This window comes from Silurus meridionalis, chromosome 10, assembly GCF_014805685.1.
Source record: "Silurus meridionalis isolate SWU-2019-XX chromosome 10, ASM1480568v1, whole genome shotgun sequence".
NCBI classification, from domain to species: Eukaryota; Metazoa; Chordata; class Actinopteri; order Siluriformes; family Siluridae; genus Silurus; species Silurus meridionalis.
This window is the reverse complement of record NC_060893.1, coordinates 21,682,509-21,702,999: the sequence shown is the minus strand read 5'-3', so window position 1 is coordinate 21,702,999 and position 20,491 is coordinate 21,682,509.

Genomic DNA, 20,491 nt, shown 5'->3' with positions numbered 1-20,491 from the left:
TGTGATGTGGTACAGTGTGACGTTAGTTTAACGTAAAAAAAAAAAACAACAACAACCAAATCTAAAGGTTTGTTTATATCACAGTCAATTGCTATTAATGACTTTTTTCTAACTGATGAACGAATGTCCTCATCCTATTTATTCAAACAGCAAACAAAAGATTTGCACATGGTAATGTGAACGGGAAACAAGACCTACACTGGAAAATTTTGTAACTGACTTTTCCAGCAATCTGACATTGAAGACTGCTTTTCATTACTCCATTATACACTGCAGTTAAGGAGATTCTAGTAATTCCCCACATCCAACCAGTAAAAACCACGGAAAACTCCCCATCGACTTTCAACTTTCAACTTTCAGTTTCTTCCCTGTTTATGTCAAATCGGTTTTCTCAAGGAACAGAAAGACTAAAGTCCCTCTTTTCAACATTCAAACCAGTTTATATCAGTACTGAAATTAGATCAGCTGATATACAGTAAAGACAATGTGCTTCTGCTAGATGGGAATCATCGAAAATGATCGCTTATACTAATGATTGTTGGCCAGATAGTGTAGGAATACAGTGGACTGCAATGGACAGATTTGCCCCCAAGTGTCCATCAGTGAACAGATGAGGATGTTTTCTCTTTTAAATCTGGTTCCACCTAAGATTTTTTCCTCATACCCTCATACCGTGTCAGGGAGTTTTCTTCCTCACCACCATCCCCACTAGCTCACTCCATATGGATTAACTTATAGTGACAAATGAGGGAATCTTTTCTGTTTTACTGTTTGTAGGTTCCTGGTTTTGTGGGAAGCTTCTTTTATTTCCTGCTGTACCACATGTAAACAGTTGAATGTGTATTTGTTACCATGATACACTGTATGGAGAAAAGTTGCTGGACCCTTAAACATTAGCTCAGTGGTAGCTCAGTGGGTTAAGGCTCTATGTTATTGATCGGTAGGTCAGGGTTTAAGTCGTTGTACTGCCAGGCTGCCACCTTTGGGGCCCCTGATCAAGACCCTTAATCCTCTGTGCTCCAGGGGTGCTGTATCATGGCTAAACCTAATGTCGCTGGGATATGCAAAGACAGAATTCATCTGTGTGATGTAAAGTACATGTGACAAGTATAAAGCATCTTTCTTTTCTTTTCTTTTCTTTTCTTACTACTTCGTTATTCACTGACTTACTTAATTTCTTACTTACTTACTAAGATTTATATGTATTTTCTAAAAGTCTCATTTGCATCTACAGAACTACAATACTACAACCGCTACTCTTCTGGGAAGGTGTTCAGTAACAGGAGATCTTCCACTGCAACTCATGTAAAGTATATCCTAATGGAGCTGCTTTGTGCTTAGGCGCTTGCTGTCATGCTGGAACAGGTCTGGGTCACCTAGTAAAAGGAAAATATCATGCTACAGCATCCAAAAACATTTTATACAATTGTGTCCCTCTAAGTTGGTGACGAAATACATATGGATTGGAAAAGTTTAATATGTTTGCCAATAAAGTGTAAAAATGTCTACCTTTGCCTCCATTGTGTGACAGCTTTCTGGTTTCCTTGCATCTCAATATGTGGCTTTATTATAGTAAATTAATCATGCAGAACATTACAAATGTTTTAGGAGAAGACAGTGGCGGGCTGTGCATTTGGTACCTGGGCCTTCAGTGGGGACTTAAACGACTTAATCCACTTTTTAATACCTCCAGTATCACGTCGTGATTATATAAACCATCAATACTATACAAAAACGCAATATAACCACGCGTGGCATTACAGAGAGAGAGAGCCATTTCACATATGGAGGGTGAATACCATTTTACTAAAGCAAGAAACCCAGTTAAGACTCCAAACCTCTACACTACAACAACTACTGTGCATCTACATCATCTGGAGCAGTTCAGAATCAATATTTGTCTAATAACATGACAAAACATAAAAATTTAAATAAAATACAACCTACTCACCAGAGATGCAGACTCATAATGTGCACCGCTCCTCAGAGGCTGTAATCCAGTAGTACCGCTTGTATTCACTGGTCTGGAAGTGAAGAACAAACCCTTTCCCAGGCTGAGACAAGCTAGCTAGCTTCAGGGTTGGCCGACCTCCTCACCATGTCTAGCTTTTTTTCAAAATGTATTTTTTAAGCATGTCCGAGACCAAATCAATTTCTCTTCCTCCGTAGGCATAAAAAGGTCTAACTCAGATGTTTTAATGTGTGCAGAGCTACACATGTGTTTTGCCAGTCGAACTTGGCTGTACCAGTTTCCCTCTGGCCAACCAATCAGAGGACGGGAAAATGCTGACGCTATTCTGGGCCAGCTAGCTGCCCTGTAAGGCGAATATGAAATCTGATTGGTTAAAGAAACAGACCCATTTGCTAATATTCTCTATGGTCAAAGAACCAGCAGTATTAAGTTTGAAGGCCATGGGCAGATTACATTGACATGGCAACTCATAGAGGCTGAAATCTAATTGGACAAAAAATCGAACACGTACTGGATCCAGTGCAGCCAAGAGAAACGCTACGAAATGAAGAGAATAAACTGTTGGGAATAAATTCCTATAATTTCTAACAAATATTAAAATTTAGGTTGTAAATGTAGGTCAGTGCTTCTGATAGTGTTTAGGACAGCAGAGAAGGCTTTGCTGGCCCTAACCACCAACCACTGGGAGAAGACCACCAGCCTTTGATAAGATAACGATAAAAGCATATACGTTGTACACAATAGCTATGACATCACTGGACCTACTACATTTTACGAATCTGGGGTCATTTTCACCCCCCTAAGTGGAATGTTCTCATGTAGAATTTGGACATTGGACTTCTTTAAACGTTTAAAGGCTCTGGCATGGAGGAGTTTGTGTTGGATCTATGATGATCTCAGATGCTGAGCTACTTTATGAGTTGCTCAGTAGCTTCTGGCTCCACAACGTCAACTGACTGTAAAAGACTGTAGAAAGAACATTACTCATCATTTCACACTCTGGTTCTCATGGTAGTTTTCACTCTCCGGTGTTTTGTATTGTTGTTTTTTTTAAGATTTATTAATCACACTCTTGGCATCACCCAGATGAGGATAGGTTCCTCTCTTGAGTCTGGTTTCTATTAAGGTTTCTTCCTCATACGATCCAGGACATTTTTTCTTTGCCACAGTCGCCCCCAGGCTGCTCATTAGGGATAAATACTCACCATTCACTTATATTAAATTTAGTTTTATAATTCTTATGTTCTATAAAGCTGCTTTGAGACAATGTCCATTATAAAATTTACAAATAAACTTGAAATTAAACTTTTGCACCAGTTCCTGATCAACAACTGCTGCCCAACTGCTGCTTTGTTTTAATGCCGGACTTCATTGGAAAACATAGAAAATGCATTGATTCACCAAGTCAAAGATGAAAGCTTGGATGAATGTGTATCTGTTTGGTTTAAATACTAGCTGTCAGAGTAAGTTTGTTAAGATTGAGTGTGTGTGTGTGTGTGTGTGTGTGTGTAGGCATGCTTGTCTGGGTAACTGTGTGTTTTGGTGGAAATGTTTAGTTTTGTGTGTGTGTGTGTGTGTGTGTGTGTGTGTGTGTGTGTGTGTGTGTGTGTGTGTGTATGTTTTAATAATAATAACTGTGTCTTCAACTATATGTGTGACTGTGGATATGTGTAGTTTTCTGGGTGTGTGTGTGTGTGGGGGGGGTGGAATCAGTGCATGTTTGTGTAACTGTAATTATATGTTATTTTTGTCTTTGTGATTAAGAGTGTGTCTAATAATGTATGTTTATGCTTGTGTACGTGTGTGTGTGCACACACACACACACACACACACACACACACACACACAGCGAGAGAGAGAGAGAGAGAGAGAGAGAGAGAGAGAGAAGGAGAGAAGGAGAGAAAATGAGCGAGAGAGAGACCCTGTGTGTGTGTGTGTAATTATGTTTGTCTGTGTGTGTGTGTGTGTGTGTGTGTGTGTGTGTGTGTCTGTCCTCCTCCAGCTATGTGTTTAAGACCTCTGGCACATGAATCAGTGAGGAACCCGATTAAACGAGGCGAGTGAAGGAGTTTAGTGGATCAGTAAAAAAAAAAAAACTCTGCGCTGGGAGATTCCTGCTGTTTCTGGACTGATCCAGCAGTAAACATGCTGCATTCTGCTTTACGTCAATATTTATTGCTAAACTTGCCTCGAAAGAATGTTGAATGACTTAGTAAAATGCAATCTGCGTTTTTGGGAAAAAACAAACTTCGCTTTATTTAAAGTTTTAGCACGCTATCGCCATGGCAACGGATGTTTTGCCACAGGATATTTTTTCAGCTTGTATATATTTGCAATGACAGAGCATTTTGTTGTTCTTGTTGTTAAGATTGGATAAAAAAAGAAAAAGAAAATGGGCCAAGCCTAAACCTAAAATGGCAAATCGTTTTATGAACAAATGCACCACTGAGACTTAATTGGAGTGGAATGTTAAGGGAAACGCTAGAGAGAGGGTTTGCATTTTTTTTTACTTTTGCATTTTCAGGATCCTTGAGTTTAGAAATGAAATCATTATGTAAAATGTTTAAGTGTAAAATTGTCTGGGTTTGCAGAAAAAAAAAAATTCTCACTGAATGATGCCAACATGGAGTCTTCGTTCTGAAGACCATTAAATGAAGGGCAAACTAATAATACAGTATTAAGCTTGATTATTTCATTAAAATAGAACCTGTAAGGCGATATATTGCTTCTCAAAGTTGATGTGTTGGAAGCAGGAAAAATGGGCAAGAGTAAAAACTTAAATGAGTTTGACAAGAGCCAAATTTTGATTTGTTTAAACTGCTGAGTCAGAGTGTCTCCAGAATAGCAGGCTTTAGATAAAAAGCACATTTTTAGATGCTATTAGGAGATATTCTCAATATAATTCAAAACATTGTTATATGTATGGCACTTTTTACAGTTGACATTGTCTCAAAGCAGCTTTACAAAGATAAAGCACAAAGTTATAAGGTTGTTTAACAGAATGTGTACGTTTATTGCCTATAAGTTTGTTCCTTATATTTGTACAAGCCAGTGGTGACTGTGGCATGGAAAATATCTCTCAGATGGTATGAGAAAGAAACCTTCAGAAACTCGAAAGGGAACTGAACTATAAACAATGAAAGAAGGTGGACTGGTGTGATGCATCAAGGTCCCTTTGACCTTTGTCTACAACCACAAGCATCAGAACTCGACATATGGAAGAAGTCTGATGCATAATGGTTTCTTTGGCATCATGGAGACAACCACAAGCACAAGGACTGGACCGATGGAAGAAGGTGGACTGGTCTGATTCATCAAGGATTTTTTGACCTCATGTAGACAACCACAAGCACAAGAACTCGACTGATGGAAGAAGTCTGATGCATAATGGTTTCTTTGACATCATGTAGATAACCACAAGCATCAGAACTGGACCAATGGAAGAAGGTGAACTGGTGTGATGCATCAAGGTTTCTTTAACGTCATGTCAAAGAAACTTACCTGGGGAAGAGATGCATTATGAGAAAACGTCAAGCCGTGCAATGTTTCAGGCACTGTTTTCATCGATGTGAGTTTGACACTACCTGAACACTGAGATGATGTAACACCCAGATCTACCTGAAAACGGTCATTAATCTCCTGACAGAATTTCCCGTTGAGGACAAATAGTGTTTTCCCCCACAGTGAAAACATTTTCACCATATTGTCAGGGGAACAGGTGGTATTCTCAGCTTGTTTTTAGGATACATTTGTTGCAAGGTCTGGACATGCTATTTTTATTTCCATGGAGTTTTCTACTGTAAAATGATCTCACTGTTTTTCATACATTATTCAGAATCCATTAAACGCCTATAAATGGTTTCTCGTTGCAACTCTCTTCAAAGTGGGAGGCAGGGGTAAACAAATGTGATGTGTGTTTAATAGAAGGACATCACTTTGGTTAATGTTTGTGAGCAGGTCATGCCTCACAACTTAATGGATATTCCATGTAGGAGAGCTTGGGGGTAGTTTTCATTTGGGCTAATTAGTTCAAAATAAAAGCTCTTGTGGAGGTCTGACAAAGTCATTAAATATTTGCAATGACGGACCACCCTGAGTCACGCTGAGTACATTGCACTTAATCGGCAGGAAACAAAAACTACATCCTTACAAGACCGGCATGCCTTCTTGCAATAAAAAAACCCCAGAGTGACGAGCAACTAGGAGACCCAACAACTGTTCCAGCATGGTAATGCACAAAGCCAGCTCCATTAAAAATATTCTTGTTGAGTTGGAGTGGAAGATCTCCTGACATAGAGCTCTAAACCCTATTGAACATCTTCAGGATGAATGCAAACACTGACTGCACCTCACTGGATAAGGCTCTGATTTACTGATTGAACGGTATCGCCAAGATGCCCTTCATGGGCCGCTGAGCAAGGCCCTTAACCCTATGTGCACCAGGGGTGGTGTATTCTGTGCTTTGACACCAGCTTTGTAAAAAAAAAATCTCTGGTATATGTAAAGAAAATAATTTCACTATACTGTAATGTATATATGATAAATAAAGGTGCAGCTTCTTCTTCTTGTGGATGAATACATCTCCACAAATCTCCACAAGCACACTCTGATGGGTACTATAAGAGCACACAGGGACTAAATGTGGAATGGGATGTTCAAAAAGCACATACAATCCTATGGTCAGGTGTCCACAACCTTTTGTTCATATTGTCAGGGGACAGCCTGCCACGCCATTCCCCAGCTCCACACACACACACACACACACACACACACACACACACACACACGTAGTCTGTCCCCATCATACTAAGTATCGGCACCTGCGGCTCGTTATCTACAGCCCTACATAAACCCCTCTCCTGCTCTCACTCACCGTCAGTTCTACATCTTCATGTAGAAGACCCATTTACTTAGTGTTCAGCATTTCTGTTGTTGTCTTTTCTGTTGCGCTCTTACTTCAGTAAAAACCCTTTTTTCACTACCCTGGAGTTTTTGCTTCCGTCACTTCGCAACCGTGACACATATAGTGTATATTTTTATATTTATTTGATGGCTGAAAGAGAATACTATTCAGGAAAAAAATCAATTGTAAACACACACTCACACAGATACACACACACACACTCCCTTTTATTTGAATGTGTAATATGAAATATGAATGTCTTGTAAATAAAAGTACAAAAAACACTTGCCAAAAACTGGCCTACTGAATGATGCATGGAGAACGTTCTGACCAAATTTGGCCCAAATGCCAGCAATGCTCTTGTGCCAACAATGGGTCGAGTTTGTACCAAATTTGAAAGTATGTTTATGGTTCTTTTGACCCGTGTTTAAACTAGAATGTCTTGGTCAAAACATATAAAATAAATGAATTAAAACATCCAAAATTGGCATCGTTTTGATTAAATGATTTTAAAACATTTTGCTTTCTCGTAGTTTTTACATTCTACTTTACTGTTTTGCTATTTATCTGTTAATTTGGTTTGAACAGGAGACGGCACTCAGAAAAGCTGTTTTTATATGTAAGTATAAAAAAGTGCACTGTCAAATTGAACTCAAAATGACTTTTCGATTTTAGACAAACATTTCAAAAAGCTTGGACTATAAACCTACTTCTAAATTAGGCCCGATGTTGGTGTTTGGAAGCACGTGGGCCAAATTTGCTCAGAATTAACCTCAGACCTTCTTTTATCTGTCTGATACATTTTTAAAGTTTTTTCCCAGATGGCGCTCTGGGTGGCTATAAACAAGTTATAGCAAGAAAAAGCTTTTTACTTGTTACATGTACATTACAGCACAACATTGTTTCTTAGAATGCTGAGGTCAGAGCACAGGGTCAAACATGATACAGCGCCCCTGGAGTGTAGAGGGTTAAGTGACTTGCTCAAGGGCCCAAGTAATGCATCTTGGCTATTGTTGACCTTTCATGTAGTAACCCAGAGCCTTAACCACTGAACTAGCACTCCTTTATTTAAGAAAGAAAGAAAGAAAGAAAGAAAGAAAGAAGCTGCTCAGTTATATTATTTATATCAGTGTAAGTCACTCTGGATAAGGGTGTCTGCCAAATGCCAAAAATGTGATGAAGAGAAAGAAAGAAAGAAAGAAAGAAAGAAAGAAAGAAAGAAAGAAAGAAAGAAAGAAAGAAAGAAAGAAAAGACAAAAAAAGAGGAAGAAGATGAAGAAAAATAAGAAGAACTGCATGATTAACAAAATCCATTAACACAAGTATGTTATCAATCCTACTTTTCCATTAACTTCTGAAACACTATTCTAAGTGTTTCGAGGAAAAAAAATTCCACCAACTGTGTGTGATCCCGAGGAAAACACTTATCTCCTCTCTGGTAAGTCAACTGGACGTAGTTACGTAATTTGACCACAGAGCTTCTAGACTGGAAAAAATAGTTTGATTCTTTTCCTTATGAAGACTAAACAGATGAGTCATGATAAAATCCCAGAGTAAACCATTATATACAAGCATAGGATGGATTTGGTGGAGGAGCACGATTTATTTATTTTTACACACAGCACGTCACACACTCGATATAAAAATCCAAAATGTTGTGGAACAGCTATTAAACAAGTTTGTTCTTGTTAGCATTTATTGTATATTATAGTGGCTATTAAAAAGAAACCACACACTTACCCCACCCATATCTGGCCATCTTATTAAGAAAGTGCAAACTCCTCTGTCCTGCTAAGGGTCATTGGCAAAAAAAACATCCCCTCCACACCACTCTCATTTCATCTTGGCTGTTAAAGCACTGGTTTGACTACATTTATACAAATACAAATAGCCTTGTACCTTCAGTATATTATATCCAATGCATACATGCTGCAAGAATTTCTAGAAGAATCGAAAAAACAGCACCAACATGAAGAATATAACAGACAGGTGCTAGAGTGTGTATTCATTGCTGGTTTGTTTCTTCCAGTAAGCACTAGAGGGGTGGTGGGATTAATGTTTTTCAATTGATGAAACAAGTTAATTCAGACACTCGACCGCAAACTTGTTCTGGTCAAATATCTCGTTCCACTTTTCGTCCCCATTGGCTGTTATAATAACCTTCATTTTACTGGGGAGATGTTCTACTAGATGTGCTTGTAGGGATGTGTACTCATTCACTTACAAGGGTATTAGTAAAGTCTAAGTTGAGGTTAGAACTCTAAAGCCCTCAAAATCTTCCGTTCCAACCCATGTAAAACTAATATATTCATAGCGCTGGCTTTTGTGACTCATTATTTTATTTCACACAATATCATCAACTGTTGGAACCTAACCAACATAAACCATACCATGGCAACGAGGTTGTGTAGCTGAGCACTAGTTTATGCATGTATAGAGGGCAGAGCTGTAGCAAATGAGTGGTAAACACCTAACGAAAGTGGTTTGATGATTGATTGTTCTCTGTCTGGACTTAAACAAAGCCTAGAATTGTTGCTCCGGCTTCTTCAGTCACTCAAAGGTTGAGTCAGATGAGGGGCAGGTAGAACCCAGGTAAGCTCACTCAGCTGTATGACAAAATTCCTTCACTCTCGAGTTTCAACACTGTGGCTTTGGGAGGAAATAAGAGCCAAGCCCCGTATTTCTAAATAGGTATCTGCGTACCCTTACTGGCACACATATCATCATAGAGATTTCTTTGTGTACAGGGGTTTTGTCATACTCAAACAGGTTTGGGTCTCCTAGATGAGGTAAACTGAAAATTCCATGCTACCACAATCAAAGACAACTGTGTGCCTCTAATTTTGTGGTAACAGTTGGCTGGAAATGTCAAGTGTCCCACTGGGTTTATTCAGTAAGTGTATTGTAACAGCTATTTAACCAAAAAACAAAAACAAACACAGGTTGCCTCGTTATTGAGAATCTTTTCTGTCCTGGAAACTTACAACAGTTAATTACATAAAGATGAAGCTGTACTAAAAACATTACAGCTGGAAAATTACAGCTTTATCTTTGACTTATAGAGGCACTGACACTTGTCATCAATCCAGATTGGTTACTATAGATAGACACATCCGAATCAAAAAACGTAATAACGTTAGCGCTATCAAAAGGTTTTGAGACTAACTGCGCAAACTGGTGCTATTCTGACCATGTGAAACTCTGCATGAAACTAAACAAATCTGGCATTGAGATGTTTGATACAACATGCAACAAGTCGTTCGATTGTACCTTCGACGAGCTAAACCCCTGAAAATGACGAAACCGTTAGGTAACTTGAGCATAATGAGCGTAAGTGAACAATCCACATGATCTCATTCTACGCTACTACCCACGCTACTCGCCAGATTTGGCTCTTTCGCCCTCTTCCCGGAGATGAAGATCGGGCTCAAATGTCGACGTTTTGACAAGGTTGCAGAGATCCGAAGAAGACTTCCAGCACATTGTAGTGTAAAGGAACTATTTTGACGGTGATAGTGTTTCAACGTAGATAAATAAGTACTTTTTTGTAAACAGAGCGAGTTTTGAAACATTTTGTAAATGGTGCTGAAGTGGTTTATGGTTTGGTTGTCAGTAATAATAAAGAAGTTGTCATCATTTCATTGTTAAAAATAAAAAATTATTTCTTTGCTCAGCTATTAGTTTCTTTTCTTTTGAGGACCTTTAGTCAGGCATCATCTTACTAACCATGGCAGGGGAAACAACATGCCAATCATGATTGTTTTTAGAGGAGGAGAGGAGTTATGGTGACTCATTGTTTTGTCTTGATCTGAACAAAACTGACATTTTGGTATGTTGCATCTATTCAAAGACCTAATTGTAGTCTACATAAATGACTGAAAGTTGTTCACAGATAACTGAAAGAAATTAACACCTTACATACCAGATTACAGCGAGTGGGAGTATCACACTTCTCAGTGTTGTGAATCTATGTTTCACGTTGTTTACTCTAGACTAGACTATGATTATGATTATTATTATTATATAAATTAAACTGATTCAGACCATCCCTTTATTCCCTTTTATTACTATTGTAATAAGCAATGCGCTCCTAGGAAGAATTTCCAATAGATTTCGGAACATATTTGTTCAACATCAGTAAAGTCAGACAACCTTCACGGAGCTCGCTTTGTGTACAGGATGCAGTTTCATGTTCTCTAGTTCCAGTGACAGGACGTTCGAAGACGTTCGACACAACTGTGTGCTTTCGAAATTCATATACACAAAATATCCTCTACAGCACCAGTAAATTCATTATAAGAACATGTATTGAATGTGACAATACAATTCTTTTGGTTAAAACAACTAACTAAGGATTTTTCACATGCAGTTTTGCAATGTTTGTTTTTCCAACCCCTTCAATATTTACCTTATTCTGGGTGAATTTATGGCAGTTTGACCAAATATCACATGGCCACCTGATCATCACACCCTTATGTAAAACTTCCCCCAAACTGTTGTCACATAGTTGGAAGTACACAATTCTGTAGAATGGCTTTGTACACTGTAATTTTGTTTCTCTTAACTAGAACTGGGAAACCTAAACCTTTTCCTGCATTACAATGCTCCTGATTTAAGGCATGATTAGCTAAAGTGTTCTGATTTTACCCAGGCTCTTGTTGCTACATTTCGAAATCTAGGTTAAGACATCGCCATGAGTGGCACAGACACAGGTATAGTGATACTGAAATAACGAAACTTTAAATGTTTATATTTAAACACCATTCTAGTAATGACAACATTAAACTAATATAATGAATACCTCAGTACTTTCACAATTAACTCCAACTTGTGCCTTTGCTTCTGTTTGGTAAACAATTTGATTCATCATCTATAATTCCTGTGAACTTATTCAACAAAATTGCCTAAATGATTAATTATGTGGTAAAAGGCTCCTAATGAAGAAAAAAGGACTAACGATGGTGATAACTAAATAATTTAACGAATTAAAAATGTATTTAATATTTTTATAATAAAGAATTATTCACTTACAAGAAAAATATTAAAAAGAAAGCTATTTATAAATAAAACATGACATTATTTTTATTACAAATGTGTAATGTGTGAAGCATGTAGTAAATATTTATCTTTACATTTTCACCTATTTACATATTTTATATCTATTTTGTGAAATGTATTCATGCCAGAGACATCTTTTCTTTTTATTTATTTATTTATTTATTTATTTATTTATTTATTTATTTATTCATTCATTCATTCATTCATTCATTCATTCATTTATTTATTTATTTATTTATTTATTTATTTTTCTTTTCTTTTCTTTCTTTCTTTCTTTCTTTCTTTCTTTCTTTCTTTCTTTCTTTCTTTCTTTCTTTCTTTCTTTCTTTTGCATTGTTAAAAATGGAATTCCATAATTATTATTATTATTATTATTATTATTATTATTAATAATATAAATAATAATTTTTAAAAAAAATCTTATTTTACAATTTTTGGCATTTGCATATATTATTCATATTCATTATTTATTATTTATTTATTTATTTCCTGTTGACCAAAATGGCATTCTATTATTATTATTATTATTATTATTATTATTATTATTATTATTATTAATTCATTTTTAAATAAAATAATTCATAAAACATTAACTTTTCCTAAGTCACTGATTTTTTTCAATGATTGCAGTAAAGTGATTGTTAGCACTAAACCTCAAACACATTTTAGTCCTGTCCTTGTATTTTGGAGTACTTCCACTGAAGTGTTTTTCAAATATATTACAATGTATATGTGCTATATAATATTTGTAATATGTAATATATTATATTACTGTAATTTTTATTACAGCCTAATTATTCCAGAAATTATCAACAGCTTTTAAGTGTTAAATCACTGCATAATGTCCAATATGTGACCTAATAATTGACCTCTGTTTTCCAAATAAATTCCCATCACTCTTGTCTTTGTGCTCCAACTTGTTTTCCCAGCATACATGCAGATCTCTACAATGGGCTGTACATAAGAAATAGGTTCACTCACTGAATTTCAGCAAAACCCATTAGTGTGTGAGTCACCTTTAGGAAGCAGGTCTAGCTTGAACCGAATAAACCATCAGCTGAGAGACTGAGGTACAGTCATGCTAGACTTGAGAACGTTGTTGGAATAAAGGGAACAGCTCTCTCCTGGCTCAGGTCTTATTTGACTGATCGCTATCAGTTTGTTGATGTAAATGGTGAGTTATCCACACTCTCTGAGGTAAAGTTTGGTGTTCCTCAAGGATCTGTCTTAGGCCCACTGCTTTTCTCTTTATATATGCTGCCTCTTGGTGAAATCATTCATAAACATAATCAAGATGGCGCCGGTGAGGTCGGCTGCCGTCACGACTGCTCTGGCTACGGTTTTTCTTTTTTTGTTTATTTTATACTTTTATTTAACTAGTTTTATTTCCATTTACACAAGATGGACACCATTAGATATGACAGAGACACGCTTATATCTATTTGTGTACAATGCACTCACCTTTCGTCGCTTTTAAACCTGGACCCATGCTGGCCGAGAGAGATCCTGAGGGTGAACAAAGGACGCGACCCGTACCAGTGTCCGCGAGGGAAACGAGCCGGCGTCAGGAACAGGCTGAGGGCACGCGCACACCGCGCTCCCTTACCTAGTATCCTGTTAGCCAACGTCCAGTCACTGGAGAACAAGCTCGACGACCTCAGGGCAAGGGTCAAGTTCCAGAGAGACATTCGGGACTGCAACCTTCTCTGCTTCACCGAGACATGGCTGAACCCAGCGGTGCCGGACCACGCCATCCAGCCGGCCGAGTTCTTCTCGGTTTACCGCATGGACAGAACACTGGAGTCGGGGAAGTCAAGAGGAGGTGGAGTGTGTCTGATGGTGAACAAACACTGGTGCGACAGCGCTAGCATTGTTCCTCTTTCACGCTCCTGCACACCAAACCTGGAACTACTGACCATCAAATGTTGGCCCTTCTATCTACCTCGGGAATTGAGCTCGGTCATAGTCAGTGCCGTTTATATTCCACCTCAAGCGGACACGGACACTGCAGTATGGGACTTACATGAGTCATTAACGCAACAACAAACACAGCATCGGGACGCTGCGCTCATTGTGGTGATTTCAACAGTGACAACCTCAAGCGCGCACTCCCGAACTTTTATCAGCACATCACCTGCCCCACCAGGGGCGAAAGAACACTGGACCACTGCTACACAACATTTAAGAACAGCTACAAGGCACAATCACGTCCACCGTTTGGGAAATCGGACCATGCTGCCATCTTCCTCATGCCTGTTTACAAACAAAGGCTAAAACAGGAAGCTCCGGTTCAGAGGGAGGTCGCGAGCTGGACTGGCCAATCGGTGGCCACTCTGCAGGACGCTTTGGATGACGCAGACTGGGACATGTTTCGGCGCAGCTCTGATGACGTCAACATGTTTACGGAAGCGGTTGTGGGATTCATCGGGAAACTAACGGATGATACGGTGCAAAAAACCACTATCAGAACGTTTCCCAACCAGAAGCCGTGGGTGGATAAAACCATCCGCGACGCTCTGAGATCCCGCTCCGCTGCCTACAACACGGGGCTCGCCACCGGGGACATGGATGAATACAAGGCTGCGTCTTACAGTGTTCGCAGAGCGGTGAAGGATGCAAAATGGCGCTACGGGAGGAAACTGGAGTCACAGTTCCAACAAGGTGGCTCCAGGAGCCTGTGGCAGGGACTAAGGACAATAACGGACTATAAAACACCATCTTCCAGAATGGTGAATGCGGACGCTTCTCTGGCAGACGAGCTAAACACCTTTTACGCTCGTTTCGAGGCTACAGCTAACCACGCTAGCGGCGCTAGTGGCACAACCAGCATGCACGCTGAGAGAGTCAGAGAGGTAAACACATTCACCATCTCGGAGCATGACGTGAGGAGGGCATTCAAGAGAGTGAATACCAGGAAGGCAGCAGGACCAGATGGAATCACAGGTCGGGTTCTGAAAGCCTGCGCTGACCAGCTAGCACCGGTGTTCACTAAGATATTCAACCTCTCTCTGGAACAGTCTGTTGTCCCCTCATGTTTTAAACAGTCCACTATTGTCCCTGTCCCGAAGAAACCCCAGCCCGCCTGCCTAAATGACTATCGCCCTGTAGCTCTGACCTCAGTAGTGATGAAGTGCTTTGAGAGACTGGTCAGAGACTTCATCACTGCCTCACTACCGGACCCACTGGACCCACTACAGTTTGCGTACCGTCAGAACCGCTCTACTGAGGACGCAATTGCACATCTTCTCCACACTACTATCAGCCACCTGGACCAAAGAAACGGGAATTACACAAAGATGTTGTTCGTGGACTACAGTTCAGCGTTCAACACCATAATTCCCTCCACACTCACCTCTAAGTTGGAGGTCCTGGGACTCAGCCTGCCGCTGTGTCAATGGATCTCAAACTTCCTGACGGACAGACCACAAGCTGTACGGGTGGGAAAACACACCTCATCCACCCTCACCCTCAGCACTGGAGCTCCCCAGGGTTGTGTTCTGAGCCCCCTGCTGTACTCACTGTACACATATGACTGTGTGGCCACTTCCAACTCCACAACCATCATCAAGTTTGCTGGCGACACCGTTGTGGTGGGCCTGATCTCCAACAACAACGAGACGGCCTACCTACAGGAGGTTAAAACCTGGAGAGATGGTGCCAGGAGAACAACCTTCTCCTGAACGTCAGCAAGACTAAGGAGTTGATCGTGGACTTCAGCAGGAAGCAGGAGCGGTCATACCAACCGCTAAACATCTGCGGGACTCCAGTGGAAAGAGTGGACAGTTTCCGGTACCTGGGTGTTCACATCACACAGGACCTGTCTTGGTCCTGTCACATCAACACCCTGGTGAAGAAGGCCCGGCAGCGTCTGTACCATCTGAGACGCTTAAGGGACTTTAAACTACCCTCTCAGGTGCTTAAGACTTTTTACACTTGCACCATTGAGAGCATTCTGACGGGTAGCATCACTTCCTGGTTCGGGAACAGCACCATGCAGGACAGACGAGCCCTCCAGAGGGTGGTGCGCTCAGCTGAACGTACGATCCACACCGAGCTCCCTGACCTGCAGGACATCTACAGCACGCGGTGCCGGACCAGAGCCAGGAAGATTGTGAAGGACCTCAGCCATCCCAACAATGGACTCTTTTCTCTGTTGCGTTCGGGGAAACGCTTCCGCTCCTGAAGGCGAACACAGAGAGAATGAGGAGGAGCTTCTTCCCGCAGGCCATTCGGTGTTTAAACCAGGAAACACCCAGGATCTAAAAACTGGCCCACTCTCCATAATCACCCTTTTTTCCCCTGCACAATCACACTTTTCGTGCTACGGCACATTATACACTGGACTTGCACAGCACAGTGCACTTTACTTTTCATATTTTCATTTTCTTTTTCATATTTATTTCATATTTCTTATATTCTTTTTTTATACCACACCATTCCACACAAGGACACTTTACACCACACCTTACTGCACACGGACACTCATGGACAATCAAAAACATGCCTAACTTGTTTACTGTTTACTGTTGTTTACTGGTTAACTGCACACTGCCATAAACATTTTCTGTGTATGTGTATATATAGGTATATATGTATATGTATGTATATATACATATATATTTAGATATCTTTATTTATCTGCCTTCTTTTTCTTAGTATATTTTTCTTAAATTTTGTTATTATATTTATATTTTTATTCCCCTTTTTACCCTATTTTATTCCCTCATGCCGGACCATCGTTAAAAGCATTTCACTGCATGTTGTACCCTGTATGTATGTGTATGTGACAAATAAAATTTTATTTGAATTTGATTTGATTTGAACATGGGATTCGCTTCCATTGCTATGCTGATGACACACAGCTGTATATTTCAGCAAAGCCAGATGAGAGAGATCAGCTTAACAATGTCGAGAAGTGTGTAAAGGACATTAGACAGTGGATGCTTAATAACTTAAGTACTTTTACTAGGACCACATGCAGCTAGAAGTAAACTTTCCGATTATGCAGCATCTCTGGATGGTGTTTCTGTTTCAGCGTGTACGGCTGTCAAAGACCTTGGTGTGATTATTGACCCGAGTCTTTCCTTTGAGTCTCACGTGAATAATGTCACCAGGAACGCCTTCTTTCACCTTAGAAATATTGCTAAAATTAGAAATATGATGTCATTACAGGATGCAGAAAAACTCGTTCATGCTTTTGTTACTTCTAGATTAGACTACTGTAATGCTTTACTGTCTGGGTGTGCGAGTAAGTGCATAAATAAGCTTCAGTTAGTTCAGAATGCAGCAGCAAGGGTCCTCACTAGATCTAGGAAATATGACCACATCACCCCTGTTTTAATCAGTCTACACTGGCTCCCAATTAAATCTCGCATTGATTATAAAATACTACTACTGACGTATAAAGCACTTAACGGTCTCGCACTGCAGTATCTGAGTGAACTTCTGTATCGGTATGATCCTCCATGCCTACTTAGATCAAAAGGTGCTGGTTATCTGTTGGTTCCTCAAATAATGAAGACTACAGCAGGGGGCAGATCTTTCTCTTATAAAGCCCCACAGTTATGGAACAGCCTTCCAACTAATGTTCGGGATTCAGACACAGTCTCAGTGTTCAAGTCGAGGTTGAAAACTTATTTATTTAGTCAAGCCTTTGATCAGTAGATTTTTCTTAGGTAAAGGCTCAGATCTGGAGGGAGCATGGATATAGAGTGTTTGGTGAACTGGGATATTTGTATGCTGTCGTCCCCTCACATTCACACGTTCACTCGGGTTTGTTGACGGTGGTGTGGTGGGTCGTCTCTTATCCCAGAGATCCCTCATGTTTGTGTTACCTTCTGGTTCTTCCTTTTAGTTATGCTGCCATAGCGAGCCTTGCTGGAGTCCAAACGTCACAGTGACTTTAACATTCATACACCAATAGGGACACTTAATAATCCATATCCTTCTCTTCCCATCACCCTCTTCTCTCTCTCTCTCTCTCTCTCTCTCTCTCTCTCTCTCTCTCGGTCGAGTTAAACATGCTCCTGAGGCTCCAGTGACCACTGTTCCTGCCCCTCTCCCCTCCGTGGATCTTCACACTTCTGTGCAGCTTGGGATGGTCTCTCATCAACACCTTGGGTGGTTCCATGTAATTCCGGAGTAGAACGGGTGCTTTGAGAATGGATTGGACTGTAGTTAATATCAACAGTCTGCTACACTGATTTAGAAATACAGTTTGCTTCTGATCATCATCACTGTACCCCGCAACATTGTATATCTGCTTCAAATGGACATTTGGTGCAACCCAGATGAGGATGGGTTCCCTCTTGAGTCTGGTTCCTCTCAAGGTTTCTTCCTTATGCCATCTCGGGGAGTGTTTTCTTGCCACAGTTGCTCATCATGGACAAACTTACTTACAAAGAACATATTTACGTTTAATCACCACATTATCTGTGTAAAGCTGCTTTGAGACAATGTTCATTGTTAAAAGCGCTATACAAATAAAAAATGAATTGAATTGAATTGTTTTGAAATGTCGAGAAAAAATGGAAATATTGAGCAGGTGGCAATGCATGTTTCAGTTTTATTTTCTGTATGTTTGCATGGATGAATAACAGAAACAAAGCAAAGCAAAACCAAAGCAGTAGGCGAAGCTTTGTATTCAGCTTGAATGCACTTGATAATGCATACCTTCAAGAACTCTATCTCTTCTTTCATTTACCATTGGCAGGCACCCTCCTCCAACTTAGAATGATTTTAGTTATACCAAAACCAAACAGTTGACAATTAAGGGCCTTGATTTTATGGCCCAGCAGTGGCAGCTTGTGGTGCCGGAATTTAAAATGACAACCTTCTAAACAGAAGTCCAACATTGGATTTCTGAACTCTCTGGAAACCCCCGGGGAAGTCATTGTCATGGCTCTCAATTCTATTTGTTCTTCTGTACCTTTATTGCCTGAATGTATTTTAGTTTAAGAGACTAAAGTTTTAGAAACTCTTAGCGTTCCAATAAGATTAGATTAGATTAGATTAGATTAGATTCAACTTTATTGTCATTACACATGTACAAGTACAAGGCAATGAAATGCAGTTTGGGTCTAACCAGAGTGCAATAACAGCAAGTGCAGGATATACAGTGTTACATGATTTACATAAGTTAAATAGAACTGAATATAGGATTATAAACAGTAATTTACAGATGTATATGTACTATGAATATACAGATAAATATATATATATATATATATATATATATATATATATATATATATATATATATATATATATATATAATATAGAATATGAATAGAATATACAGATTAATATAATATACAGATGATTACATGTGTATTATGAATATAATATACAGGTGGATAGATATGTACTATGAACAATAATGTACAGGTGAGTATATATGTACTATGAGCAGTAATATACAGATGAGAATATATGTACTATTGAAGAGCTGATTTTTCCTAAGTGTCCTCAGGAAAAAGAGGCGCTGGTGAGCCTTCTTGACCAGGCTGGAGGTGTTGGTGGTCCAGGACAGGTCCGCCGAGATGTGGATCCCCAGGAACTTGAAACTAAAGACGCGTTCAACGGCCATCCCATTGATGTGGCTGATGTCGTGTGTGCCTCTTGTCTCCTTCCTAAAGTCAACAATGAGCTCCTTCGTCTTGAAGGTGTTAAGGAGCAGGTTGTTGTTGTTGCACCATGTGGCTAGGTGCTGGATCTCCTCCCTGTAGGCATCTCATCATTGTTGGTGATGAAACCGATTACGGTAGTGTCATCTGCAAACTTGATGATGGAGTTAGGTCCATTCACAGGCCTGCAGTCGGAGGTGAAGAGGGAGTAGAGGAAGGGGCTCAGCACACAGCCCTGTGGTACACCAGTGTTGAGTCATTTTGGATAAAGATTCAATGATCCAAAAGACAATCACCATGAAAATTAACTTTTTATCAGTAATAATTTCTCCTTAGACCATTCAAAGCACATTGTTTTTCAGTAAATTTTGCATATACATAGCCCCTTTGGATAAAATATTGGAAATTAAATTGTTTGTTGTGTAGATATATCCACAAAATGATCAACAGAGCTGAGCCAAGAAAAAATTAGCAATCTAACTGAGCTTCCAAACTCACTTAAGTTTTACAGCTTTTAAACGTGAAGCATAGCTTGACACAAGTGTCTTGCAGCGATCTACGGGTATCTTCGCCCATTCATCATGGGCAAAAGCCTCCAGTTTAGTCACATTCTTAGGCTTGCGCACTGCAACTGCTTTCTTTAAGTCCCACCAGAGGTTCTCAATCGGATTTAAGTCTGGTGACTGCGATGGCCACTTCAAAATGTTCCAGCCTTTAATCTGCAACCATGCTCTAGTGGACTTGGAGGTATGCTTGGGATCAATGTCCTGTTGAAAGGTCCAACGTCTTCCAAGCCTCAGGTTTGTGACGGACTGCATCACATTGTCATCCAATATCTCCTGGTACTGAAGAGAATTCATGGTACCTTGCACACGCTGAAGCTTCCCAGTACCTGCAGAAGCAAAACAGCCCCAAAGCATGATTGACCCCGCC